General features: G+C 34.4%; 1 protein-coding gene and 1 pseudogene across 8 annotated transcripts in view; one reads left to right on the forward strand and one right to left on the reverse strand.

Annotated features, from left to right (window-relative positions):
* Window positions 1-14,049, reverse strand: part of APC (APC regulator of WNT signaling pathway) — a 126,038-nt gene that overhangs the window by 80,221 nt on the left and 31,768 nt on the right. For 2 of the 8 annotated variants that reach the window (XM_014565909.2, XM_014565910.2), the window contains exon 1: window positions 11,096-11,351. The exons of 5 other annotated variants lie outside the window; for them this stretch is intronic. The gene's annotated coding sequence lies outside the window, so the exon portion shown is untranslated. Of the gene's footprint in view, window positions 1-10,558; window positions 10,959-11,095; window positions 11,352-14,049 lie in introns of those variants that run through there. One more of the 8 variants, XM_032476503.1, reaches the window with a different exon arrangement.
* On the forward strand, window positions 12,458-13,594 carry LOC116662658 (annotated as a pseudogene).

The following is a 14,049-nucleotide window of genomic DNA, read 5'->3' on the forward strand; positions in this document are numbered from 1 at the left end:
TAGCATCATTTATGAATACTGATACAAATATCCTGAACAAAATATCAGGAAACAATATAACAGTACACAGTAAAAAAAAAGTCTATAGCAGAATCATGCTGAGTTTACTCCAGGAATGCAAGGAGTTTAACATTAGATAATTTATATGTCATTCACTACATTAAAATACTAAAGAAAATCCATATGATTATCTCATTAGTCAAAGAGAAAATATTTGAAAAAAAGTCATTATCTATTCAACATAAAAAGTCAATAAACTGGAAACAGAGGGAACACGCCAAAAACTTACAGTAAACATCATTCTTAATAGTGAGATATTAGAGGCATTCTTTTAAAAATCAAAGACAAGTTAAGGATGTCTACTATTACTACTTCTATTCATCACAGTCATGGCAGTTCTAATTAGGATAGTAAATTTTTAAAAAGGAAAGAAAAACAACTGGAAAGGAAGAAACAAAACAAAAATCTAAAGAAATATGAAAATTTAACAAGTTAGATAAAAAAGAAAATCAGACTGAACCTCACCTATTTTTTAATTCTTTTTTCTTTATTTAACAACCAATGTATGTCCTTACTCTCCATTCTACTTCTCTTCCTTTTCTCTACTAAGGTCCTGTAGGTGGTGATATTCAGTCTTGTATCTGCTATATTCTTTCCCCATGCCTTCCTTTCCTTTCCATTCTGTAAATGGCTACATTCATTGGCTGGACTCCACCCAAGACCATCCCAAGTGAGGGCAAGCTCCAAGATGGCCACCAAAATCACCTGGAATAGGAGTTGGCAAACATTTTCTGCAAGGAATGGATAATAAAAAAGACTTTGTAGGCCATAAGATTTCTGTTACAACTACTTGACTTTATTGCTGTAGCACAAAAGCAGCCACAGATAATACATAAATAAATGTACATGACCGAGTTCAAATAAAACTTAGTTTTTTCAAAACTGGTGGCAATCTGTTGACCTCTCACCCAGAGCAAGAATTCCCAATTATGGCTTTCAAACACCCCAAGTATCCCACATAATTTCAAAGGCTATTAAGAAGAAATTCTCAAAATTAATACTTTACTTTTAAATAACAGGAAGTAACTTGCTGTGCTGGAAAGAATGGAGACCTAGGAAGTCTTAAGGTTTTTGATTATTTTTCAGCAATCATTTTTAATTTCCATGATTTCTTCTTCTTCCAGAAATTTGTTGCAATCTTGATCAGGCTCCCTCTCACTCTGTGGTATGGTACTGTAAGCACATAATTTCTTTGAATCTTTTTTTCTATCACTTTATAATGCGGTCTTAAGAGAAAGAGGAGATAAATGCAAATGATTAATTCACTAGCTTGTGTCAGAAAGTATTTTTGACATTAAGATTTTTAATTCATATAGAATTTTTATTTTGTAATAGTATGAGTATATAGTTCTTTAACTGTATTGTGTGCCATATGGATAACTGATTACATAAGCACTATTCATTAACCAAAACATTTTCCCACTGGACAGAAATGTGTATCTTATTATATGCCAAATTCTCATATATACATAGAATTGTAACTGTGCTACATTTATATTAATTTGAGATAGATTACATTCCTATGATATTAAATCTTACATCTCTGTGTCATGAATAATTCAGGTCCTTCAGTCAAATTTTCTACTTTCTTCAAGAAAAAGTCCTGTGCATTTTTTATCAAATTCATTTCTGGGTTTTTTTTGGTTGTTGTTTGATTTGCCATGAATGAAATACCACCATTCCCTACCAGATATTGCTAGTACAGATAAAAGCTGATTTTATTTAATACATATCCCTTACGGACCCACCTTATCAAATTATCCTATGAATTCTAACAGATTTTCCTGTAGATTTCTGGGTAGGCAATCATATAATCTGTAAGTAAAGATCACTGTCTCTTTTTTCCCAATATTTACACTTCATTTCTTTTTATCTTTTCGTTAGCTTGAAACTTCAAAATAATGTTGAACAATAGTGATCTTATTCCTGATTTTAATAGGAATGGTTTAGTATTTCATCATTTAATAATCTTAGATTTCAGTTAACTATTTATAACATGTTTAGGTATTTTTCTTTTATTTAAAAAACTGTATTAGGAGTGGCTTCAAATGATTTTATAGCACCTTTTCATATAACATATAACCACAGTTTTTTCTCTTAATTTGCTGATGCTGTAAATTACCATATTTTGTCATTTTGACCCATCTTCCATTCCTGCAATAAATAAACCCTGCTTGTTCTTATTTTTCAGTATTTCATGTGGAATTTTTATAAGAGAAACCAGTTTAAGATTTTTATAGTATTTTAAAATAAGGTATTAATTTTATGCTAAGTTTACAAAATAAATTGGTAGGAAGTTTCTCATCTTAATTTTATATGTTCTAGAATAGTATGAAAAATAATTTGTCTAGCCTTTGGGAAAGTCAGTCGGAATGCAGATCAGAAAGTGACTGTTTAGAGGAAAGATTTTTGAGTACTTTAAAATTTCTTCTGTGGTTAAGTCTTTTCATGCTTTCTTCATCTTCTTGTACCAATCTGATTCATTAATAGTTCACCAGTAAATTATCTATTTTCTCTAGCTTTTCAAGTATGTTAGCACAGAGTTGTATATATTCTTTTAAAAATTCGTCTCCTTTCCCATTCATGCTTTTTATCTTTTGTTCCTTAAACAGCCTTTGTAGGGTTTCATCTATTTTATTGATCTTTACCCCCAAAAAATCAACTTTTGGTGTTATATGTCCTTTCCACTATTTTGTTTTCTATTTTATTCATTTCTGCATTTACCTTTACTAATTATATCCTCTTATTTTCCACTGGTTTATTTTGTTTTTTATTGTTAAATTGAGTATTAATTCATTTATTTCCTTACTTTCTTTACATGTTCATTTGTCACTGTCTTCTTTAATAATATATATATTTAAGGTACTAATTTTCTTCTCAGTACAGCCTTAGTCATGTTTCATACGTTTTAATACAAAGTATTTGCCCCTTTATTATTTCCTGGTAATTCATAATTTCAATGTTGATTTCCTCTTTGACTTGGTGATACTTCAAAGGTTCTTCTCAATTTACTAGGTGTATAAGATGACTTTTGAGTCATCTTTTTATTGCCTTAATTTGTTTTTTAGATTGACTGGAGATTGTTGCCTATAAAATTGCTACCATTTAGATTCTTTTAAGGTTTGCATTGTAGTCAAGAATAAGACTAATTTTTATAAATATCTCACTGAAATTTAAAAAAAGGAAAAAGTCTACAAAGTTCTCAAAATTCTATACATGTCTAGTGACTGGAGCATACTATTTAAATCCTCTATATAACTTCATATTTTTTATTTGATATGTGAAATTTAGAAAGCCTACCACTTATTGCATACTTACAACATGCCATGTACTATAATAAGGGTCTTACGTATATATATGTGTGCGTGTATATATATAATTTAATCTTTACAAATGTGAGGTAGGTATCACTTCTTATTTTAGAGTTAAGGAAGATAGGACTTCAAAATGGCAAATAATTTTAGTAAAAATGTAGATCAAGCGGTTAAGCCAGGATTCACACTCATAATTGTTCCCAATGCTCATACTCTTAAGACCATGTATTACTACCTCTACGTGGCTTTCATGATCTGTTATACCCAATAGCAATCTATGTTCCGAACTTATTTTGTATTAAGTCCCAGCATAACCCTTCTCAAGTAATTCCCTCCTCACTATTCTATACAAACTATTTTGTACTTTTGCTCATAATTCATCTCCTTTTTGAATGCCCCTTTCTTCTTCCCTCTGCTTTGTTGTAACACATTCCCAAACTTTACGGCCCAGTTCTGTTGCCTTACATAAAACCTTCTTGTCTCCTACAGCCAATGAGTCTTCCTGTTGATTGTACAGTAAATACTAGACAACTTGGTTCAAGTGTTCTCAGTTACTCCATTTTACTTTGGCGAGTTTTGTTTTCCACCATTAAGACAAGGTTTATATCTAATACTTAGCTTTTGTAATTTGTAAATGTTTTACTCAGTGATAACCATGAAAAGACATGCAAGAATAAACAGAAATAGCACTTTATCAGCCATGTAAGACAAAGAAGAAAAGAAAGAGCACACAAATTTAGATAATGTCCAATATGACTCTTCCATTAAAAGAGTAAGATAATGGATTTCTCTCTATGTTAATTTAAATCAACAAACATTTGAAAACTTAAATATTCACAAGGTAGTACGCAAATACCATAATAAGGTTTTGCAGGTGGAACTGTGTTTCCCAAAATATGTTCAACACAGGTGGCTAACCTCCGGTACCTGTGAAAAGTGACTTCATTTGGAAACAGGGTCTTTGCAGATGTATTCAAGTTAAAATGAGGTCTTACTGGATTAGTGTGGGTCCTAAATCCAATGACTGGCATCTTTAAAAGAAGGCCATGAGAAAAAATGAATACAGAGACACAGGGAAAACTCCATGTGACAATGGAGGTAGACTGGAGTGTGGCAGCTGCAAGCCAAGGAATGCTGAAGACTGACAGCATCCACCACAAACTAGGGAGAAAGGCAAGGAACATATTCTCCCTCAGAGTACCCAGAAGGAACCAACTTTGCAGACAAATTGATTTTGTACCTCCACCTTCAAAACAGTGAGTGAATAGATTTCTACGGTTTTAAACCACTGATGTGTGGCACTCTGTCACAGCAGCTCCACAAGACAGGGGAAAAGATAAACAGATATGTTCATTATTCTCCAATATCTTATTATCTAGCAAATAAGTAGTATTCCAGGAGAAAGGGTAAATAAGATCAGTACACAAATATATCACACATTTGTGTCCCACCTTGCATTCTCTTGGCTCACTCTAACTCTAGTCCTTGCCACATCAATCAGCTCACTGCAGAAATAAACTGATAGCATGTCAGCTGCATCAGATATCCTTCTGCTTTCTGTTCTAGGACCTCTGTGAACCCTAGTGTGGGCCCCCAACATTCATGTATGTACAACCTATAAAACAGTGAACACTTGATGGGGCAATCCTTGACTAAAAGGGAAAGGAGCTAATACATGTAATTCTTTTCCTTAGGTGGACAATTCATATAGTTCCTCTAAAAGTCCTGGCTCTCAGGACTTTCCAAATTGTCCCAAGTGGTGACGAACTTGAGAGTACGTACTTATACTGGCTGTCCCTCTTTGCTATTTAACTCTTTTTAGGCCATTACTCCTGTTCCTGGATCACTTCCCAAAGCAAGTATTTCACAGAAGGTTTTGCCTCAAGATCCTAATTTACAGGGGACCCAGGCTAAGATACAAATAACTTACAATTCAAAGGCAAGTTTGGGTTCAAAAGCATTGATAGAGTCTCTGGGAGTTATATCTTGCTGAGAAAAATTGGAGATAAGAGCATAAATATGGAGTAGAACCACATTATGGCTAGGTGACTTCACAATGTGAGGAAGATGAGGTTTGGACAGAGTACCCACAGAAATGGTATGATAACAAGCCTAAAAGGTACAAGGCCATGTTGTTTTAACGTTTCTCAGTTTCTACTATAAACTATGACAGAACTATTATACCGATATAAATTAAGTGACAATAAAACCAAGAACCTAAAAATAGCTAGTGGAAAATATATTTCAATACTCTTCAATGGATATCTGCTTCCCACCCTAGTTACCATTACATACAATACTATAAACAAATCTGGTAAATGAAAATCTGACTTTACCCCAAAAAGTAACATTCATTCACAAAAATATAACTTAAGAAAAACCCTTAAGCTTAAAACAAAGAGCTCACAGAGAAAAAAATGTGACAATGAGTGTGTATATGTCCATGTATGACTGAAAAATTGTGCTGAACACTGGAATTTGACACAACATTGTAAAATGATTATAAATCAATAAAAAATGTTTAAAAAATTAAAAAAAACAAAGAAATGTATGTGTATGTCTTTAAAAAAAAAGAACTCTTATGTGTATGCCTGTAACAGACAGGATAATGGCCCCACAAAGATGTCCAGGTCCTAACCCCAGAAACTAGTGAATATGTTAACTTCCATGGCTAAAGAGACTTTGCAGATGTGAGTAAGTAAAAGATCATAACACGGGGAAATTTTCCTGGATTATATAGGTGGACCTACCATAACCGCAAGGGTTCTTATAAGAAGGAGACAGAAGAGTCAAAGTCAGAGAAGGATATAAGACAATAGAAACAGAGTCAGAGAGAGATTTACTGTGCTGCTCACACACAGATGGAGGAAGAGGCCATGAGCCAAGGAAAGTAGTTGTCTTCTAGAAGATGGAAAAAAGCATGGAAATGGATTCTCCCCGTGAGCTTCTGGAGGAAGTACAGCACTGCTGCTATCTTGATTTTGGTCTAGTGAAAACTATTTTAGACTTCTGACCTCCAGAATTGTAAGACAATAAATTTGGGTTGTTTTAAACATTGTTTTGATAGGAAAAAAATGCCCAATGATTCAGTGACCCTTCTCCAAAGGATAAACTCCAGTGAAATCTCATTGGTCATGCAGTGATTTTAAAATATATTCACAATTTCTCTGACCTTATACCTTCAAAAACTGCAGCTTAATTTATCTCCTCTTATATGGGCTGGACTTGAGAGACTCACTTCTAATAAAGAGTATATGGGAGAAGTGATAGTGTAAGACTTCAGAGACTATGTTATAAATGGATTCCTTCTTGCTTTTTCTCTCTGGGATCACTGGGGGAAGCCAGCTGCAATGTCACAAAGACACTCAAGCAGCCCTATGTAGAGGCCCATGGCAAAGAATTGAGGCCTTCTGCCAACAGTCAGGAGAAACAGACTGAGTGAGCCATCTTGGAAGTGGGTCCTCCAGTCTAGTCAAGCCTTCAGATGACTATAGCCATGGCTGAAATCTTAATTGTAACTTTAAGAGAGATTCTGAACCATACTACCCAATTAAGACATTCCTAACTTTCTGCCCCTAAACTCTAAAATAATAAATATTTGTTGTTTAAGCCAGTAAGATTTGGGGTAATTTACTGTTTACTGATCTGTAACTAACATAGTCTATAAGAAGTCATGTACAAGGGTGTATATCACAGCAAAGTTTGTGGTACAAGAGATTTGGAAAAAACCTAGGGCCTTCACACCTGATAGATACTACAGAACATTATACAGCATAGTTAGCATCGCAAACTAGATGGACATAAAGTAAAATAGATAGAGATCTTAAAAACAGGACTGAGTTTTAAAATGTTCAAAAGTTATATAAATTAAAAACAAAGCTGGGTACATAAACCAAAGAAGCAGAAGCAGGGACTCAAACAGATACTTGTGCACCCATGTTTAGAGCAGCATTATTCACCAAAGCCAAAAGGTGGAAGCAACCCCAGCATCCATCAAAAGATAAACAGATAAAAAAAAATGTGGTATATATACAACAGAGTATCATTCAGCCTCAAAGATGATGGAAATTCTGGCACATGCAACAACACAGATGAACTCTGAAGACATTATGCTAAGTGAAATAAGCCAGTCATAAAAGGACAAATATTGTATGATTCCTCTTATATGAAGTTCTTAGGGAAGTCAAATTCATAGAGAGAGAAAATAGAATGGTGGCTGCCAGGAACTGAGGGGAAAGAGGTAATGGGAGTTAAGGGTTTAAAGGGTAGAGTTTCATCTGGGGAATGTGAAAAAGATACAGAGATGGTTTATGATACATTCACAACAATATGAACCCACTTAATGACAGAGAACTATATATACACTTAAAAATGGTTAAGTTGGTAAATTTTATGTATGTATATTTTACCTCAATAAAAAACCTCAACTATAAAAATAGACACACAAAATGATGCTAATATTTCACAAGAATTAACGCATGTTTAAGAAGACATTTGAATGAGTGCCTATGAAAGGACTGGGAGAAGGGCATGGTTGAATAAAGGGGGAAAGGCTTGTCTTATATGGACTGACGATGTCAGGATTTGATTTATAAAAACAATTTTCAAGAATGTGAGATGTCGCCTATACCAAAACAAGCGACTTACAGAAATCAGGAATCACAGATTATTGACTATTAGACTGGAAGATCTAGAAATTGCTTCATTTAACTTCATTTTACATTCAAAGTACTTAATACTTCAAAAGTAATTTACCTTTCAGAATTATCTGCTATTCCAAGTAGATTTTACAATGCATGGCGTTTCAAAGAGCAAACCACCACATTCCTTTAAGTTAGAAGATATTTTAGACAATATAAATCTTTAAAGATCCTAGGAGCAGCCAAGGCAATCAGTGTTTTCACTGCAACAGTAATAATATTTCACATAGTTCTACTGTAAGTTTCTTAGAGGTTAGTTTCCATGTATTATTTGACTCTACAGCAACTTTCATAGGTCTGGCACTTAGTAGGTACTCAAAAATATAGTGTAAACGTATTTCCTCAAGTGTCATTAATCTTTTCTACATCATCTTGTGTGCTACATAAAGTTTCACTCTCAAAGTTTCACTCTTTAACAAATGTTAAAGAGAACATTTAATATAAAAGATTGGTTAAATTATGTGAAATCAGTAAAAAAAAAAAAAAAAAAAACCAGAAAAATGGTAACATAAAAATCTATACAGTTATACATGAAAGACTGCAATTTATAGCTTTGATTCAGTTCTTAGGCATACTTATGAATATTTATCTTTTGAATTCCTTAACAGCTCAATTCTGGCCATATTAATTAACAATGAATAATTTCAAAGACCAATAAAGCCAGCAGGACAGTCTTATATTAAGTATTTCAGACCATAAGGGGAAAGAAATCAACTTTTCTTACTTTAGTTCTGTATTTCTTACTTAATTCCTCCCAAAAAACAACCTAATGTTCTACTCAGTAGAAGTTTTCATATGATTAATAAGACAACCTTAAAAGAAGTAATGTTATGAATATTATTATGAAAAGTGCTGCCTCTCCACTTGCTTAGCTACCAGGTGTTTTATGAAGTATTCTTATATCATATCCCCAAACTCAAAACCAAGTAAGATTTCTTTTTCATTTAATGAATGATTTGTCCTGCTTTCCAAACAATTTCTGTTATATACTATTTTGTATGTTATATAATAAGTGACATTATAAAATAGTCTTACAGAGTTAGAACAAAACAGAAGGCTTCCATTCTTTATATCCTTATACATGACCTTGAATAAAGTCACAACATACCTAATTAGGAACAATCTAACATTTAAAATGAAAATGTTACAGTAAGCTGTTTAAATAGTAAAGTGAAATAATTTATGTTAAAATGAGAATCATCAACTCTCAAAAACTATACTAATTTGGGTTCAGATGAGAATCAAAAACTCTCAAAAACTATACCAATTCGGGTAATAGCTGTTAAATTTCACTTGAAAATTTAATGTAACATCTCTAATTCTAGACAGTTTCCAAGAGATTTTAAAAAGAGAGCTTAAGAACCATTAACCCTAATATTCATGATTAAATAATTCTTAAAGCAAAAATCATTTTTATATAAAGAATAAAGTTGCTTATTTATCAGTGAAAACTTTACATAATTTAGTTTTATTCAAGTCCAATTCCTTATTATCTTGAAAAAAAAGATAAGACTAAGACAAAATTATAGGTTCTTTTAAGACCTTGGATTACAAAATACTATTCAAGAGACATTGATCCTGGAGGGCTTTACAAAGCTACTGTCATTCTGTTCAGAGAGTAGGGAGGTGTGACAAGCTGGCTATCATAAATATACATAAAGATAGGGCATTTAAAATCATACTCAATCTGAAAACATGTTTTTAGACATCTAATAAAAGAAACAAACAAAAAACAGTGCAATGAAAACACTCCATATCAAGAGTATACGAGTATTCACTAAACAGAAATACATCTAAAAGAAAAACCATGGTGCTTTAATTTGAAATATTTGCCTGTAGACTTTATTCAGTAATATCTAAAAGTGATCAGAGAGCAATATAAAATTACTTAATAAGTATAGTTCTTAAATATTAAGCCTGTGAAAAATTTATCACTGTAATTTTTCACGAAGTAATTCATATTATAAAATGACTTACTCTTAAATAACTTAATGGCATAAAGCTATACTAACAAAGGAAAAGATCCACTGCTTCATACATAATTTATCAAGATTTCCTATAGGATTTATGTTAAAGCAAAGAATTTGAACATCTCTTTTGTGATACAGAATCAAAGTATGAGATACATTTCACAGTCAAAACATTCATAGCTTGATATTCTTCCTACTTTAAAAAACTAATTTTTTCTTCTATTCAGGTTGCAATTATAAACTATGGCTTCTTGTAAATAGACTTCTACCACCAGCACTGCTGCAAGGGCTCTTATTCCTCTGCAGTTATCTTTTTAGCCTGGGAGGAAGAAAAGCACTGCAGCAGTCATCTGCAAAAAGACACTACCATTGCGTCTTGCAACTAACAAAGACGCTGGTATCTCTTTGCCACCCTATTCACAGGCAGTTCACTTAGACAGTTTGCAAAAGCAGGCACTTTTGGTGACCAAAATTTCACCAATCAACCAAAACCACCACTCAAGCTCTGCAGTACCTGCCTCCACCTCTTTCTCCTCTCCCAAGTAGCCCTTTCCACTAGGTTCACATCAGCCGTCAGCAGCAGCTTTGTATCCCCTCTTGGCTACCACTGCATGTGTCCCTGTGGCCAGGGAGGAAAAGAAGCCTTTCAGTGGGCTAGAGCTTTTGCTCCTTGCCATGAATATGCTCCATTCTTTGTTGTCTTCTACCCGTTTCCTTAGATACTGTTATTCCTCTCTACTCTGTCAACAGGCATTATAAAACCAAAACCTCCTTCTAGCTTTAAAAACAGCTCTTTCTCACCAGACTCCCCTTAACACTCCTACCCCTCCCCCCTTCTTCCTCTTCTGTCAAAAACCCTGGATCAGAAGCACAGGAAATCCATCTCCTGTGCTGCAGTAGGGGGGGAGGGGGGAGACGCCCCTGCCTCCTCGATTGGCATGTGGCAGTGGACCCTGTGCCAAGGAAAGGCCACCGGTTTAAGACACTGCAAAGGAAAATCGCCTCCCCCTCCCGCGGCAGCAAGTCAGGCCATCGTAGCTCCAGCACCTACCCCATTTCCGAGCCCAGCAGCACCTCCATTCCGTCTCCAGTGACACCCAGGCGGGCTGCGCCAATACAGCCACATGTCGGTCACGTGTGCCCACGCCCAGCCAATCAGCGGGTGCCCGACGGGAGTGGGGAGCGCCCTGGTCCGCATCCAGCGGATTACACAGCTGCTTCACGCTCGGCTTCCGACCCGCACTTCGCAGCAGTGCATAGGGCCCCGCCCCGCCGCACAGCTCGGAGCCCTAGCCCGCACCTAGTTGGTGGATATGCCCTCACCGGCTCTATCTCCTGGCAACCCACTGAAGCTGATGGAAGCTGACAAGCATAATAGGTTAGGGTGGGGGAGGTCCACACGACAGAAAGATTAACACGATATAGTGGAGGTGGGTGGGTGAGTAATAAATTACATCTCATTTGCTATTTGCTAAGATTTACATCTTGCAGCATACAAAAAAAGAATTCTACTAAATATATTAAAATGAACAATGTTACATTACAAATCAACGATTTGTTAGGTAAATCACTGAAACTATGTCTGAATTAAAATTAGAGTTTCTGGGGGGAGGGTATAGCTCAGCGATAGGGTGTGTGCTTAGCATGCAAGAGGTCCTGGGTTCAATCTCCAGTACCTCAATTTCAATAAATAAACTGAATTACCGCCCTCCCAAGAAAAACAACAAAGAAAAACATTTTTAAAAAAATAGTTTTCAGAAAATGTATGATGGCAGTACAGTAGAGTAGCTGAGATAAAAATCATGGAGTCACACATTCTGGATTAAATCTTTGCTCCTATCACTGGCTGTGTGGCTTTAGTCATTTAAAGGCTCAGTGCTTTAATTTCCCCTACAAAATGGGAGTAGAAATGTGGAATAGAGGAGTTAATATATATGAAGCAGTATTTAGAGCAGACGCTGACACTGTAAATGCTGTTAGTCACTACTAATCTGAGACTTAAATTTAATATTTTAATGCAAATTCTGCATTTCACTTAAATTTAACCAAGTGAAGCTTGAATGACTAATTTTTGAGTTAGAAGAACAAAATCCAAATTGCCACAAATTTAAAGTGTATTTAAATTCTGGTTTAAATGGAGGGAATCAGTTTTCATGGTCTATTTCAAATTTAGAAGTATATTTAACTTCAGAGTTTTAAAATAAATGTATTTACTATAATCTTTTCTTATTTTTCAAATTAATAGCAAGAAGCAAGCAAGCTATTAAACAGCATATTTGAAGCAATTCCATTTTACTGATAACTATAAATTAGAGAAGTAACAGACAAACAGCAAAATGCTCATAGATGTAAACATAACTGCTGTTCACAGCAGTTATCCCCATAAAGTGGGATTATGGAGTGATTTCTGCTCTTCCTTTCTGCTTTTGAATTTTTTTTCTTTATCTCTGCATTATAATGCCTGATATATGTCAAATACCCCCTAGATAGTTGCTGAATGAACAAAAGAACAAATACTGATCATATATTACTAGTAATTAGAAAAGTTATATATTAAAAGTTTAAACATATTTAGAAACACTTTCCCTTGATATGTGAAATAAAGGAAACATGAATCAATTTGGTTCTATCTTAAGTATCACTTTTGTCAAGATGACTTAGTTTTACAAAAGGCTTTCAAGATTCTCTTACTGAACGGACATGATTCACTGAACAAGACTTTATTTATACAGTCATCATCTATTTGTGACAAATTCAGAATAACTTCTCAGAAGGCCTAAAACTTCTGGAAAGAAAAAGCACCCTTCTAAACAAAGAATATATTTTAGAAGCTCTTAAAAATAACTTCTTAGTACCCTAAGAAACAACTCTATTACTCTTGACTCAGACTATGATTCAAGCTATTATTTAGTAAACCAGTTTGCAGCCACAGAATTTGTCTAAATTTTTATTACATGTGTTGTAAAAGTTAATCAGTGATTCAAACAACAAAATTTTAAAGAAAGCTATGACCATTACATGCTCATGAATCACTATAATTCAAATCAAAAGCAAGCCAATCTAAAAACTTAATATTTTACAAGGTTGCCTACTGAATTTTTCAGTAAGATTTTTCAAACCAGTTTTTTGTGCTACATCTTAGTGAGGTGGCAGTGGTAGCAGCTGCTCTCCCGGCTTCACTATGCTGCCTAAGGGCAACAAGAAGAAAGATGCCAGAAAGTTGGCCAAGAAAGACATGGATCCAGTGATCAAATCTGGGGGCAAGGCCCAAAAGAAATGGTCCAAAGGCAGTTTGAACAGCTCAATAACCTAGTCTTGTTTCACAAGGTGACGTATGACAAACTCTGTTAGGGAGTTTCAAACTATAAGCTTATAACCCCAGCTGTCATCTCTAAAAGACTGAAGATTCGTGGTTCCCTGTCCAGGGCAGCCCTTCAGGAGCTCCTTAGTAAAGGACTTATTAAACTGGTTTCAAATCACAGAGCTCAAGTGATTTAAACTAGGAACACCAAGTGGTGGAGATGCCCCAGATGCCAGTGAAGATGCATGAACAAGTCCTATCAACTGTACATTGTGAGAAGTAAAACAGTATTAAATTTATATTTAAAAAAATATTTTTCAAACCAGTTTCCTCAGAGATTCCACAAAAGTTTGAACTGAATTTTGTATTAAAAATATATTTAGCTTTTTAAAAAAAGGTATTTAGCTACAATTAAAACCATATACAATCAAAATGTATTGGACCAAATGTGGAAACAATGGAGGTCACTTAAGCTATGAGGTCTATATGTATCTCAGAATAAAGCTCCTGCCATTCTTTTTTAAATAAAAATGTTATTATTCACACTACATACATATGTATGCATTAAAAGTATTTTCTGATCAAAATTTAATACAGAAATAAATTGTTTAATATAGAAATAAATTAAATTATAAGACTACACTGACAAACATGTCCCTGATTTCAAACATCTCTGCTCATTATGACTACCTTGACTGTTTCTA

The sequence above is a fragment of the Camelus ferus genome, chromosome 3, assembly GCF_009834535.1.
Source record: "Camelus ferus isolate YT-003-E chromosome 3, BCGSAC_Cfer_1.0, whole genome shotgun sequence".
Classification (NCBI taxonomy): Eukaryota; Metazoa; Chordata; class Mammalia; order Artiodactyla; family Camelidae; genus Camelus; species Camelus ferus.